Here is a 12,517-nt window from a genome sequence, read left to right as displayed (position 1 = left end):
ATGACTGTTGGTGATGAGATTATTCTCCTGCCCATTGCAGCTAATTTGTGCCACTTTCATGCCATGGCAACGAGTTTCCTGTGGTTAACCATCACTTTTAATGAAAATTTGATTAAAAGAGAACTTGAACAACAAGGATGAAATTAGTTTGTTAACAAGAAATATGTTACTAAGGCTCTGTTTGGAAGGAGTACGAATACAAATTTATAGAATGCAAAGAAAAAATATTTGATTTATATGAGTGCAAAGTGGTTGAAGATTAACACATCCACTTTGCACTCACTTCATTTGTTTTGAACTGACAATTTTGATATAGCAGTTCACTCCTTCATCTCTACCATAGTTTTACCATCAGAGATGTTAGGCCCATTCATTACTTCCTATGTGTTGAGGTTCTTCCTTCTAGCAAAAGTTTCTATTTATCTCAAAGGAAGTACATTTTGGAAATACAAAAATGATTCCACATGGATGGCTGCATGTGCGTAGCCGGAGATAATGGATCTCATGCCGAAAGGCTTTAAAATTCCCCCTCTGGACAAGTACGATGGGTCGTTCGATCTAAATGACCATGTGGACTCCTTTCAGTCTTAGATGCACCTCGCCAGAGCTAGCGAAGCCTGCATGTGCGTCGTCGTCTCCACGACCTTCAGAGGAGTAGTGCACACTTGGTGAAGAAATCTCCCATCCGGGACAATCCGGAGCTGGGTGCAGTTTGTGCAAGCATTCACCTCGCACTTCATTGTCTAGAAAGATGGAGAGTCCATCCAGAGCTACATCAAACGCTTCAATGACACCTACCTCTCAATCCCAAACTTGGACCTCGTGGTGAGACTCACCGTGGCCAAAAGAGGAGTCACTCACCGGGAGTTCAAGTGTCATGTGGTAGCGAACAAGCCCAATGACAATCACCGCCTTCCTAAAGCTCGCCGACCAGTTCATTGAGACTGATGAGGAAAAGAACCAGAAGGCCGGAGCCCCAGCGGAGAAGAGGAGGAGAGACGACGACAAGGCACACCACGGAAGCAGTAAGAGGAAGAAGAGCAAGTCCCTAGCCAGGGGAGACAAGTCAGGTTGGCACCCCCGAGCTCCTCCAGTCGAGAGGACGAACTACACCCCTCTCAACGCGAGGCAAGGGGAAATCTTAATGACAATTAAAGATGCACCATTTGTAAGGTGGCCACCCCGGATGAAGGGGGACCCTGCCACCAGGAATAAGAATGTATATTGCCATTTCCATAAAGACCACAATCATAGTACTAAAAATTGTAAAAGTCTCTGCGACGAGATTGAGGAACTCATCTGTCGCGGGTACTTAAAGGATTTTGTACAGAAAAGTAATAAAAGCCAGGCAGATCAGCAGGGGGAGTAGAGGAGAAATGCACTCGAGTCCAGTAACAGGCAAGTTGAGTAGCAAGAACCGCCCGAAGAAAGACCAGTTCGTGGAGTGATAAACACAATTACCAACGGATCCATCATCGCGGGTTGCACCTCTGCAACAGGGAGGACCTTGGTCTGTGAATTGGAGCATGAAGAACGGAACCCGCCGAAGTGCCCACGGCTTGCAGACCTTATATCTTTCATTGAGGACGACGCATGAGGAGTCCAGTACCCCCATGATGATGCACTGGTCATAAGGATGAAGATCAATGACTTCGAGGTCAAAAGTGTCTTGGTGGATTCAGAAAGCTCGGCTGATATCCTGTTCAGAAGCACCTTTGACAAGTTACAGTTTTGGGAGAATGACCTCCAGCTTGTGAGCACCCCTCTAGTGGGCTTCAGTGGAGAGGAAGTTAGGCTCCTTGTCCGAATCTCATTGCTTGTAGAGATCGGGATGTGGCCCAGCGTCGCAAGATTTGAGCACACCTTCCTGGTGGTAGCCACGCCTTCCCCATACAACGCCCTTATAGGAAGGCCCATCACCTACGTGCTTCGCGCTGTGGTGTCTACCTACTACCTAACGATGAAGTTCCCCACGGACTTCAGCATAGGAGTAGCCCGAGGTGATCAACTCGAATCCCGAAGGTGTTACGTGGCGGCCCTCAAAGGGAAAGCCAAGCTGACGGAAGGTGTTGAGCTCGAGCGGCCTGTGGAATACCCTGAAGAACGAGCCACGCCGATCGAAGAGAGGGTCTCCATCCCGACTTCAAAGGAAGACCCAACCAGGACCCTCCAAATCGGAGCAACAGTAGTGGAACCCCTTCGAACTCGACTGGTAAGTTTCCTACTCCAAAATTTAGACGTATTTGCATGGTCTACGGCAGAAATGCCCAACATAGACTCCAAAATAATTACTCACAAGCTAAATACTAATCCCTTAGTCAGGCCCATTAGACAAAAGAAATGCAACCTCGCCCCAGAATGTTGGAGGATAGTCGACGAGGAGGTCGGGAAACTTCTTGCGGCCGAATTTACCAGGGAGTTCCATTACCCGAGCTGGGTGGCTAACCCCGTTCTGGTAAAGAAGGCCAATGGTAAATGGCGCATGTGCGTTGACTATACCGACCTGAATCGGGCCTGCCCGAAGGACTGTTTTCCACTCCCCAAGATTGATCGTCTAGTGGATGCGACCTCACGGCATGAGTTGTTGAGTTTCCTGGATGCATACTCGGGTTACAACCAAATCAAGATGGACGCCGCCGACGAAGAGAAAACGTCTTTCATTACTGAACTGGGCCTATACTACTATAATGTTATGCCCTTTGGGCTGAAAAATGCTGGGGCGACCTACCAAAGACTTGTAAGTCAAATTTTTGAGCCACTGATTAGCGACAAAGTTGAATGTTATGTAGACGACATGATCATCAAGACCCGGCTTTCAAACTATTTAATAAGTGACTTGCAATGCGTATTTGAAATCTTGCGCAAGTATAATATGAAACTAAACCCGAACAAGTGTGTCTTTGGTGTCACATCAGGAAAATTCTTGGGCTACATAGTTAGCTGATGTGGCATCGAAGCCAACCCTGAGTGGACTGAGGAATGCCAGCCCGCCTTTGACGAACTAAAAAATTACCTAACCAGCATCCTGGTTTTAACCCGGCCCGAGGAGGGCGATGTTTTAAAGTTGTACCTCTCCTCAAGCGACGAGGTAATCAGCTCGGTACTAATAAAAGAAGTAGATCGGGTCTAACAACCTATCTACTACATGAGCAAAGTTTTGTAGGATGCTGAGACTAGGTACCAAAGATCGAGAAACTGGCATATGCATTGATCATAGAAACTCGGAAACTTTTGTTGTATTTCCAAGCCCACATGATCGTTGTCCTTACCAATTAGCCTCTAAGGCAAACACTGCTCAAGCCCGAGGTATCTGGGAGGCTGACAAAGTGGGATATAGAGCTCAGCGAATACGACATTCGGTACGAACCCCGAACGGCGATCAAGGCCCAAGCCCTGGCCGATTTCATGGCAGAATGCACTTTCAGCACCAAAACGCCCGAACTGATGGAAATCAAGTACGTGAAGGAAGCCTCCACCAGTGCGGAACCCGCCCCGATTAGAACGAAGTCAACTTGGGACGAAGAGCCTTTGATCCTCCACATAGACAGTTCGTCGAATCAGCAAGGAAGCGATGCCGGAGTCATCCTATAGGTTCATATCGTTAAATATATTGACATAGATCTAATTTAATAAGAGAAAATGAGAGTAAATAATTTAAGTATAAGACTTAATTAGAGGGGATTAAATGAGGTGGGAAGTCATAGTGGAAGTTACATTTTCAACCCTTACCATTAGAGCTGTTTTTGGGTTGGGCTTCAGTCTAGACTTACAGTGTGTCGGGCTTGGGCTTCGAGTCAAGCTCCATTCAAATTTTGGCAAATGTCAAGCCTGAGCCCAGCCCATGAACAGGTCTACTTACCATTAGAGATGGACTAAATGCATAATTATGGATATTTTAGTAGCTATTAAATATAATATTAAAACTATACTAAAATAACTTTTATACTCTTTCTCAAACAAACAAGTAGAGGACTAATTCTAATATAAAAAAAGTTTCACATTGCACTCCCACTTATATATATATATATATATATATATGCAACCATGGTTGTTAATTGTTCCAGTCCATTTGTACATATTACCCCGGTCTTAAAGGTAAGCTTGTTTAACTAAAAAAGCACGGGCCTGGTTATGGGGACATTAATTAAGAGCTTAGCTAATTTACATATAATAATTAATTCAAAGGAAGGTCAAAACCAACCATTTAAGGTCCAATTTGGAAGATCATCTAGGAGAGAAGATTCGATCTGATTTGGTGATTGTATTTTTATTCATTTGAACGGTGGGAAAACAACTTTTTACTACTATAAAAACCCTCTAATAAAAATAACCAACACATGCTGACTTCTAGAAGATTGAATGTGTATTAATTTTTTTGATAGGGCCCATTAAAGGTTAGATCCGAATTTTCTATCCCATGTATAAAATCAATGGTTTAGTTTTAGAGCTAAAATGTTTAATTTATATTTTAATTCGGGTATTTTACAACATTAATTGCTATTTATCATATATAGCAATAGCATGGACAGAAATCACTGAATCACAATTCGACTTAGGTTATGGATGTGGGCACTTCTCAAGATATATACCAGAACAAGTACTACTCTTGTATGGGAATATATACTAACATACATTTGGATGAGTAAATGTTACGAACTCAATTTCATTTTCATTAAAAAATTCTGCTGATGATACAGCTATAGAATTTGTATATGAATAATTATATACAAAAAGAAAGAAGAATTGAAGATCATGGTCCTGATGGGCCATAGCAATGTTCAATAGCCATTGACAAGTATAGGGAAATTTCTTGGTTCTTGGTGGAGAGAAGAAGATAATGGGCACCGATATGTAGATAGGGTCACAACTAATGCCTTCTCTAAGTCTCTTGAAGGACGTCTTTGCAACATTGAGATGATGTACTCTGCAAACGCCGAGTCGCATGGCAATGTGATAGGACCATCGCTCGGCAGTCCAAACTCTTCTTCGGACATTCTGAGTAACTCTATGAAGATGGGATTGTTGAGATACGCCAATGGAATAACAAAACGTTTCTGATCAACCGTGTACACAACGAAGTGATCTTTAACAGCCACCATTGCGCTGCAGTCATCTACATCCCGTTGTAGTTTAGTTCTTGGCGATGTTGAGATTCTTCTCCTGCCGATTGCTGCCAACTTCTGCCACTTTCTTGCCATGGCAAGAAGCTTCCTGTTGTTGATCATGTTTTGTTGTGTGAGCTTGAGAGAAATAAGGGTCTTGAGGAAAAAATTAAAGGAAGAGATTTGCTGCAGATAGGTTTCTGAGAAGAGATTGTTTTGGGGATGGAGAAAGCAATGGACATAGCTTAGTTATATATATAATTGCAAGCGGAGACAAGCCAGAGAAGAGTAGCTTTCCTTGTGTTGGGTTGCATGGGATGCATAGTCATGTGACAACTTGGCATGATAGCTAGATTTTTGGGTACGTGAGTGGTCCTGACCTGATGTACATGTAGGTATGGGGGGCATCACATCCTATGTTGGATTCCTTTCTTTTCCATCCGTTATGTTATACAGACGACATACTGGGTCCGACTAATTTAATGTGCCAACTCATAGACTATGAAATTGTTGTTGACCACTGAAACTCAAGTATTGCTATGCTGCTGAAGATGAAGATAATCTCTTGAAACAACAATCAACATGATGAGAGCATTGTGGGGATACACACATTCGAGTCCGGTGGGTATATAATTTTTTCACCTGCGGGGAAGTTGTTAAAACTTGGATAGGGTTAAGGTTCAAAAAATCGATATTATATGTCCCGTATTAAGCGTATCGTATAATATTTACAGGTGTTTCGGGACCCCACCCTTTTTTAATAAATAAAACCCTTTTCTAACTCCCCAAAAACCAAAATTAAAAAAAAGAACCTAAAAGAAAGCTATTTCTGCGTGTAACTAAGTACCGATATTCCTCTGTGGATACATAGAGGCGTATCGATACTTTGAACCATGGATGGGATAAAGTTGACCCTTTTAATAGTGGCTTTTATCGATAAAATGATCATTGTTTTATTTACCCGAGAAATAAAAGAACTTGGGTAAAATGTATTTATACGAATAAATAACTTCCTGAAAAGCCAATAGAGTCTAAGATGAAATTGAACTAACAAATGGTTACAACACAACTGAACTTACTGATTACTCAACAAAACAATAAATTCAAATGAAAGCATAGTTATTGTTGGATTTTAATCTCATTAGATATTAAATCCAATGGGTATGATTGGTCAACTATATGAGAAATTGCACATGTACACTTGTTTTAGAAAATAACTTTTTTCTTACTAAAGCCAGTTTTGAAATTGTCCCACATTGGATGTTTACATGTTTTATTTTGGGTTTTTTAATAGGAGCTGATTTACACTCGTTAGAAATTGAAGAGGAGAGTATGGAGACTTGATACCGCATAATGCATGCGCAAGCATGTACATGGCGCTTTGGAGGCACACTTAGCTTGCACTTTGCATGACTCGGGAATGGCGGCTTTGGTTTTGGTGCGATGTTGACCGTTAATCACGTTGGTCACGATTCGATCGAGTCTGATCAAGAGGCACAATTCAAAGTTAACAGTCATTAACTATTAACTACCTTTTAAACAATCACAATATTTACAATTGTGACTATTCAATGAGCCTTTTCTGAACCAGCACCTACATTTTCTTCATAACTCTTCAGAAACTATTTAAGGGGCATGAATCAGACATCTCACACACAACAATTTCGAAATTCACTTTCTATCTCTCTCTCAATCCAGTCTGTTGTAATCTCACAAAAGGTTTCTTCGGAGACTCATCAACTTTGCTGGTTGCATATTCTCGCCTAAGGCTCTGTTTTATCTTGGGAATGAATTTGCTTTTTACCCAACAACAAATTCAGTGGGAGCAAATAACATTCTAAAGACAGTGTCTTTAGATACGCCTCAGAGTTTCCCCTCCAACTTCCAGCAACCCCTTTTCCCAACAGTTATCCCCACTAATGAAGCTAAAGATTATCGATAAGAATGCAAGAGGAGGACCTCTATGTCAAAACCTTGAGAAAGACACAGTAGGGAGAAAGGATACGTGACGAAAAGGAGAAATCCACCTTGTATTCTCCCTTCTCTTCAAATTTAATAAACCCTGAAAGAGAAAGATAAAAAAGAAATATTTGAGTAAGTACACAGTTAGAAGGCAAGTGTTAACCAATACGGCAGAGCCCTTGTTTAAGCTTCAAGCAAGACGAAGGGTAAGAAGGAAATAAAATAATATATAATATTTGAAGAAATATAGGAAAGCCCCAGTCTAAATCGACTCCTCCATGGAGAGAAAAGAGAGAGGTGGGAAATTAGCCCAAGAATTATTTTGTGCAAATTCTTATTAATGTTAGAAATGTGAATGAGTGTGAACCATAACAAATAGCGGTGGAAAAGGGAGAGGGGTCTTGTTGGTGTGGCAAGTTGAGAGTGTAAGGAATGGTATTTTGAGAGAGAAACAACTAAGGAGAAGCCTTGACTAGAGAAATAGCTAGCTAGAGAAAGGAGAGGCCATCTGATGTGGGCCAAGTCACCAATTTTGTTTTAATATATGGTAATATATATGCCTCTTTAGATTCTGAATTAAACTGCATCGATCCTTAATTATGTTCTAATCGATGTTTTAAAAATTGATCCAGAATTGGAATAACTTTGAGCATCGGTTTCTAGGTCAATGATTCAACTGCCTAATCCAAAAGAATGACTTATCACAATTTAAAAACATAAAAAATAAAAAATAATTGAAACAAAAAAATAGTCAAAAAGTATTCAATTGGTTGAACGGAACGACAGTTGGACCAGCTAGGTTTGCTGACCAAGTCAACATTTTTTAAAATAAGATTGCATTTAAGGTAAAAGAGAATCGATTGCCTAAACGATTTCCAATCCAAATAGTCTAACCATCTGAATTAACGATGATTCAAAAACCATAATTATAATTTTTATAAAGGGTGGTTAAGATTTAATATAAAAATTTTCAAAAAAAATAAAAAGGATTAAGAGGCCCGGCCTACATCTGCGTCGAGGGCCTAACTAGCTTATTTGCTTCTTGGCACCAACATCTTTGAAGAGAAGTTACCTACATTTACCCAAAACACAAGTTACCAATTTCAACCACCAAAAAATATCATGGGCCTGATTTTATATAAAGATAATATTAAATTACCAATACATTGATGATTTTCAAGGATAAAATTAGTGTTATGGTTTAGACTTGATTGAACCGATTTGCCAATTTTACACTATCATGATGTCAGCATCAAACCACCTTCAACTTAGGGCCATCCAAACCTGCCAAAATAAATCAAATAGAGTCCCATAGGATTTGAGTTGGCACGAAAAGTTTCAAGCAATAACCCATCTAATTGATGTTTTATCGAAATGATTCAGATCATCTATCAGGGTTTAGTTTTGGGCTAATAATTGAACATTAGTGTCCCATAGAAGAACCTTTTAATTTTTTGTGGTTTTTCCCAAAACAGATGACGGATTGGCGAAGTATAAATTGCTTGGTATACCAAGGCGAGCAGAGTAACACCAGAAGGAACGGAGTAATTAATGTATGATCCCACTAAAGCTCCACACCACTTGCCTTAATCTTTGCATCTACTGCTGAATTTTTTGATGTTTCACGATACCATCCTTCCTGTATTAATATCTGATTCCAGAAACCATAGGCATTTATAAGATTTATGAGTTGGAACTGAATCGATTGGACCCAATATGTTGGATAATTGTTTGTGCATGACAATAAATTGAGATTCAATTCAATTATGGCATACTGTCTTCATGAGGATATGTTTATGACTTAACAACACCCAGACATGCCCGCCTCTAAGATGTCAGTTCAGTTCCCCAACCCAAATTTCACATGGCTTTGTTTGCCATACAACTTAACACAAAGTAAACCTACGCTTGCATGGTTTTGTCGCCTCTTGCAATTATATATACCTGAGCTATTCCTATTGCCTTCTTCGTCCAAGCTCACATTAAGAATCATGGTTACCCACAACAATCTCATTGCCATGGCAAGAAAGTGGCACAAGTTAGCTGTAATGGGTAGGAGAAGAATCTCATCACCAACAGCTGACATGCAGAGATGTGGACAGAAGCAGCAAATTGGTGACCAGTAAGGGCCATTAGGTAGTGTACACAAGCGATAAGAGACGTTTTCTTATTCCATTGGCATATCTCAGCAATCCTATCTTCATAGATTTACTCAGAATATCTGAAATGGAGTTTTGGACTACCAAGCGATGGGCCTATAATACTGCCTTGCAAAACAGACTTTGTTGAGAAAATCATCAATTTGATGCAAAGGCATCAGTCTAAAGATTTAGAGAAGAATGTCCTGGCGTCATTCACCACTTGTCGTTCCTCGTTATCTTCATTTATACACTTCTTTGTTGTATAGACAAATGCATATATTTGGCGCGATTGGTGAAACTTAGGGTTTCAAGTATGCATCGATTGTTCGAATGAGAATATATATATGGTATAAGTATTGGTGAATGGTCACCTAACAAGGAAGGATGGATTTTAGTGTTGGTTTGGTTTTAAAGAAATCATTCACTCAACAATCTATCGTGCCAAGTTGCCAAGCTCTTGAATCTAGATGGAACTTAATAATCCAATCATCAAATGGTTATGCATTCCATGCAACCCGACAGAAGGAAAGCCAGTCTCTTCTGGCTTGTCTCCGCTTGCAATTATATATAACTAAGCTATGCCCATTGCTCTTTCCATCCCCCAAAACAATCTCTTCTCAAAATCTTAAGCAAATATCTTCCTTCATCCTCGAGGCCCTTAGTTCTCTCAATCACAAATTACAAAACATGATCAACAATAGGAAGCTTTTAGCCATGGTAAGAAAGTGGCAGAAGATGGCAGCGATTGGCAGGAGAAGAATCTCACCACCAAGAACTAAACTGCAAAGCGATGTGGATGAATGCAGCGCAATAGTGGTTGTTAAAGATCACTTTGTTATGTATACGGCTGATAAAAAACGTTTTGTTATTCCATTGGCATATCTCAGCAATCCTATCAAAAACATTTTGGACTACCGAGCGATGGGCCTATCACATTGCCATGCGATTCAGAGTTTGCCAAGTACATTATCTCAATGGTGCAAGGACGTCCTTCGAGAGACTTAGAGAAGGCCTTAGTTATGATCCTATCTACATGTCAGTGCTCATTATATTCTTCTGTCCATCAAGAACAGAGTAATCAGCCTATACTGGTCAGTGGCTTTTGAACAAGTCATATTGCTATGTCCATGGGGACCATGATCTTCAATACTATTCTTTTTTTTTTTCTTGATTTTTGTAAATAATTATACATATACAAAATTTGTAGCTGATTCATCAGCAGATTTGTTGGATGAGAATGAAATTGAGTTCACTTTTCTCATGGAAATCTATGCTTGTATTCCTATACAAGAGTTGTATTTAATTTGCTCAGGCAACATCATCTTTTAACTTGAAAATTGTCCTTAGCAGCAGGTCTTCCCCTTCTTCAATTTTCCCCTTCTATGCTTTCTTTTTAAACTCTCTCTCCTTTTTCCCTTGCTCCTTCTCAGCTCTCTCTTTCCCATACTGTTTCACTCTTTCACATTGTCAAAAGCTCCATCTCCCTTTTGTTAGTGGGTTGATTCATCCACCGAGTCCCTTTTAGTCCGTTAGTACAATTTCTTCAGAATTTAGAGTTGTAACTCCGCCATGGCCCACTCGATTGCCGCGATAGTCTTGTTGCCACCAAAAACATCACTTCCTATTATATAAACAAAATTAATAATTTTTATAGATTGAGAAGAAACGGTAAAATATATAAATCTGGTCTGGTGGGTCAATAGTTGTTTCCCTTTTTCTGGAGTTTTACTTCACATATCTGGCCTTGATGTTGTCTATGGTTAAGTTTCTAACTCATCCTTTTGCCATATTCTTCGTCCTAAAATGCAAGCGGATCATATACCAAGTTTTTGAAAGGCAAATAGATCAGCTGTGTTTCCATTGAATGTTTCAAAGCCGTCGTCTTTATTTTAGCCATTTCAGTTAACTTCAATGGAAAATATAATGAATAGTATAAAAAGGGTAGTTTGGACATATAAAAAACTTTAAACAGTCTGATGAGAATTTTTTCAAAGTAAACTGACGGAACATTAAAAAAAAGGGGAGTCTTTATTGTAATAAAAGGTATAGCAGAGACTTTGTCACTAACCCCATATTACAAATTAAGGGGATCTTTATAATTTACTCTTTATTTTTTTTTACAAAGTTCAAGGATTGTTAAAACAAAAATCCAATTAAATAGAAGGCCAAAACCCACCATTTAAAGTACAATCACAATTATACTTTAGTTAAACAAGAGGGACTTCTCAAGATAAAGGATCAGGTTGCCGGAACAGGTATTACTCTAGTATGGAAACACTAACATATATTTGCACGAGTAAAAGTGAGCTCGATATCATTTTCATCCATAAATTCTGCTGAAGATACAGCAACAGAACTTGTATTTGTGTATGTATAATCATTTACAAATTCAAAAAACGAAAAAAACAAATACTGAAGATCCCCAATGATCCCAGGGCTCAGAGCAATATATGACTTGTTCCAAAGCCATTTACAGGTATAGGCCGAATACCCAGTTCTTGATGGAGAGAAGAAGATAATGAGCACCGACTTATAGGTAGGATCATAATTAAGGCCTTCTCTAATTCTCTTGAAGGACGTCTTTGCACCATCGAGATGATGTATTCTGCAAACGTTGAGTCGCATGGCAATGTGATAGGCCCATCACTCGGTAGTCCAAACTCTTCTTCAGACATTCTCAACAACTCTATGAAGATGGGATTGTTGAGATACGTCAATGGAATAACAAAACGTTTGTGATCAGCCGTGTACACAACGAAGTGGTCTTTAGCAGCCACCAATGCGGTGCACTCATCCACATCCCTTTGCTGTTTAGTTCTTGGTGATGAGATTCTTCTCCTGCCAATGGCTGCCATCTTCCGCCATTTTCTTGCCATGGCAAGAAGCTTCCTGTTGTTGATCATATTTTGTAATGTGAGCTTTGAAAAATTAAGGGCCTCGAGGTTTGCTGAGGTTTCTGAGAAGAGAAGAGAGATTGTTTTGGGGATGGAGAGAGAGCAACGGGCATAGCTTAGGTATATAGAATTGTCAGAGAAGAATAGCTTTCCTTATGTCGGGTTGCATAGGATGCATAGTCATGTGATGATTGGACTATTAAGTTCCATCAAGATTAAAGAGTTTGGCAACTTGGCATGATAGATTGTTGAGTGAATATATGATGGCCTCATGGAGGTAGCAGGGCGTCACATTGGATGTTGGATTTCTTTCTTCTTAATTGGTTAGGCAGAGGACATACCGGGTCCATCTAATTTAATGTGCCAACTCATACACTGAACTTGTTGGTGATAAATGAAGTACTACTGTACTGTACTG

The 12,517-nt window shown here is 39.8% G+C and overlaps 2 pseudogenes; both read right to left on the bottom strand.

The window, feature by feature from the left end:
• Positions 1-4,778: 4,778 nt before the first annotated feature.
• LOC148849433 (auxin-responsive protein SAUR64 pseudogene) lies at positions 4,779-5,225 on the bottom strand (annotated as a pseudogene).
• Positions 5,226-11,643: 6,418 nt separating this feature from the next.
• LOC148849432 (auxin-responsive protein SAUR67 pseudogene) lies at positions 11,644-12,060 on the bottom strand (annotated as a pseudogene).
• Positions 12,061-12,517: the final 457 nt, after the last annotated feature.

This window comes from Nelumbo lutea, chromosome 6 (genome assembly GCF_056320005.1).
Source record: "Nelumbo lutea isolate HS-2025 chromosome 6, American lotus-T2T, whole genome shotgun sequence".
Classification (NCBI taxonomy): Eukaryota; Viridiplantae; Streptophyta; class Magnoliopsida; order Proteales; family Nelumbonaceae; genus Nelumbo; species Nelumbo lutea.
Note: the sequence above shows the minus strand (reverse complement) of the source record. Positions and strands in the feature narration are given on the sequence as shown.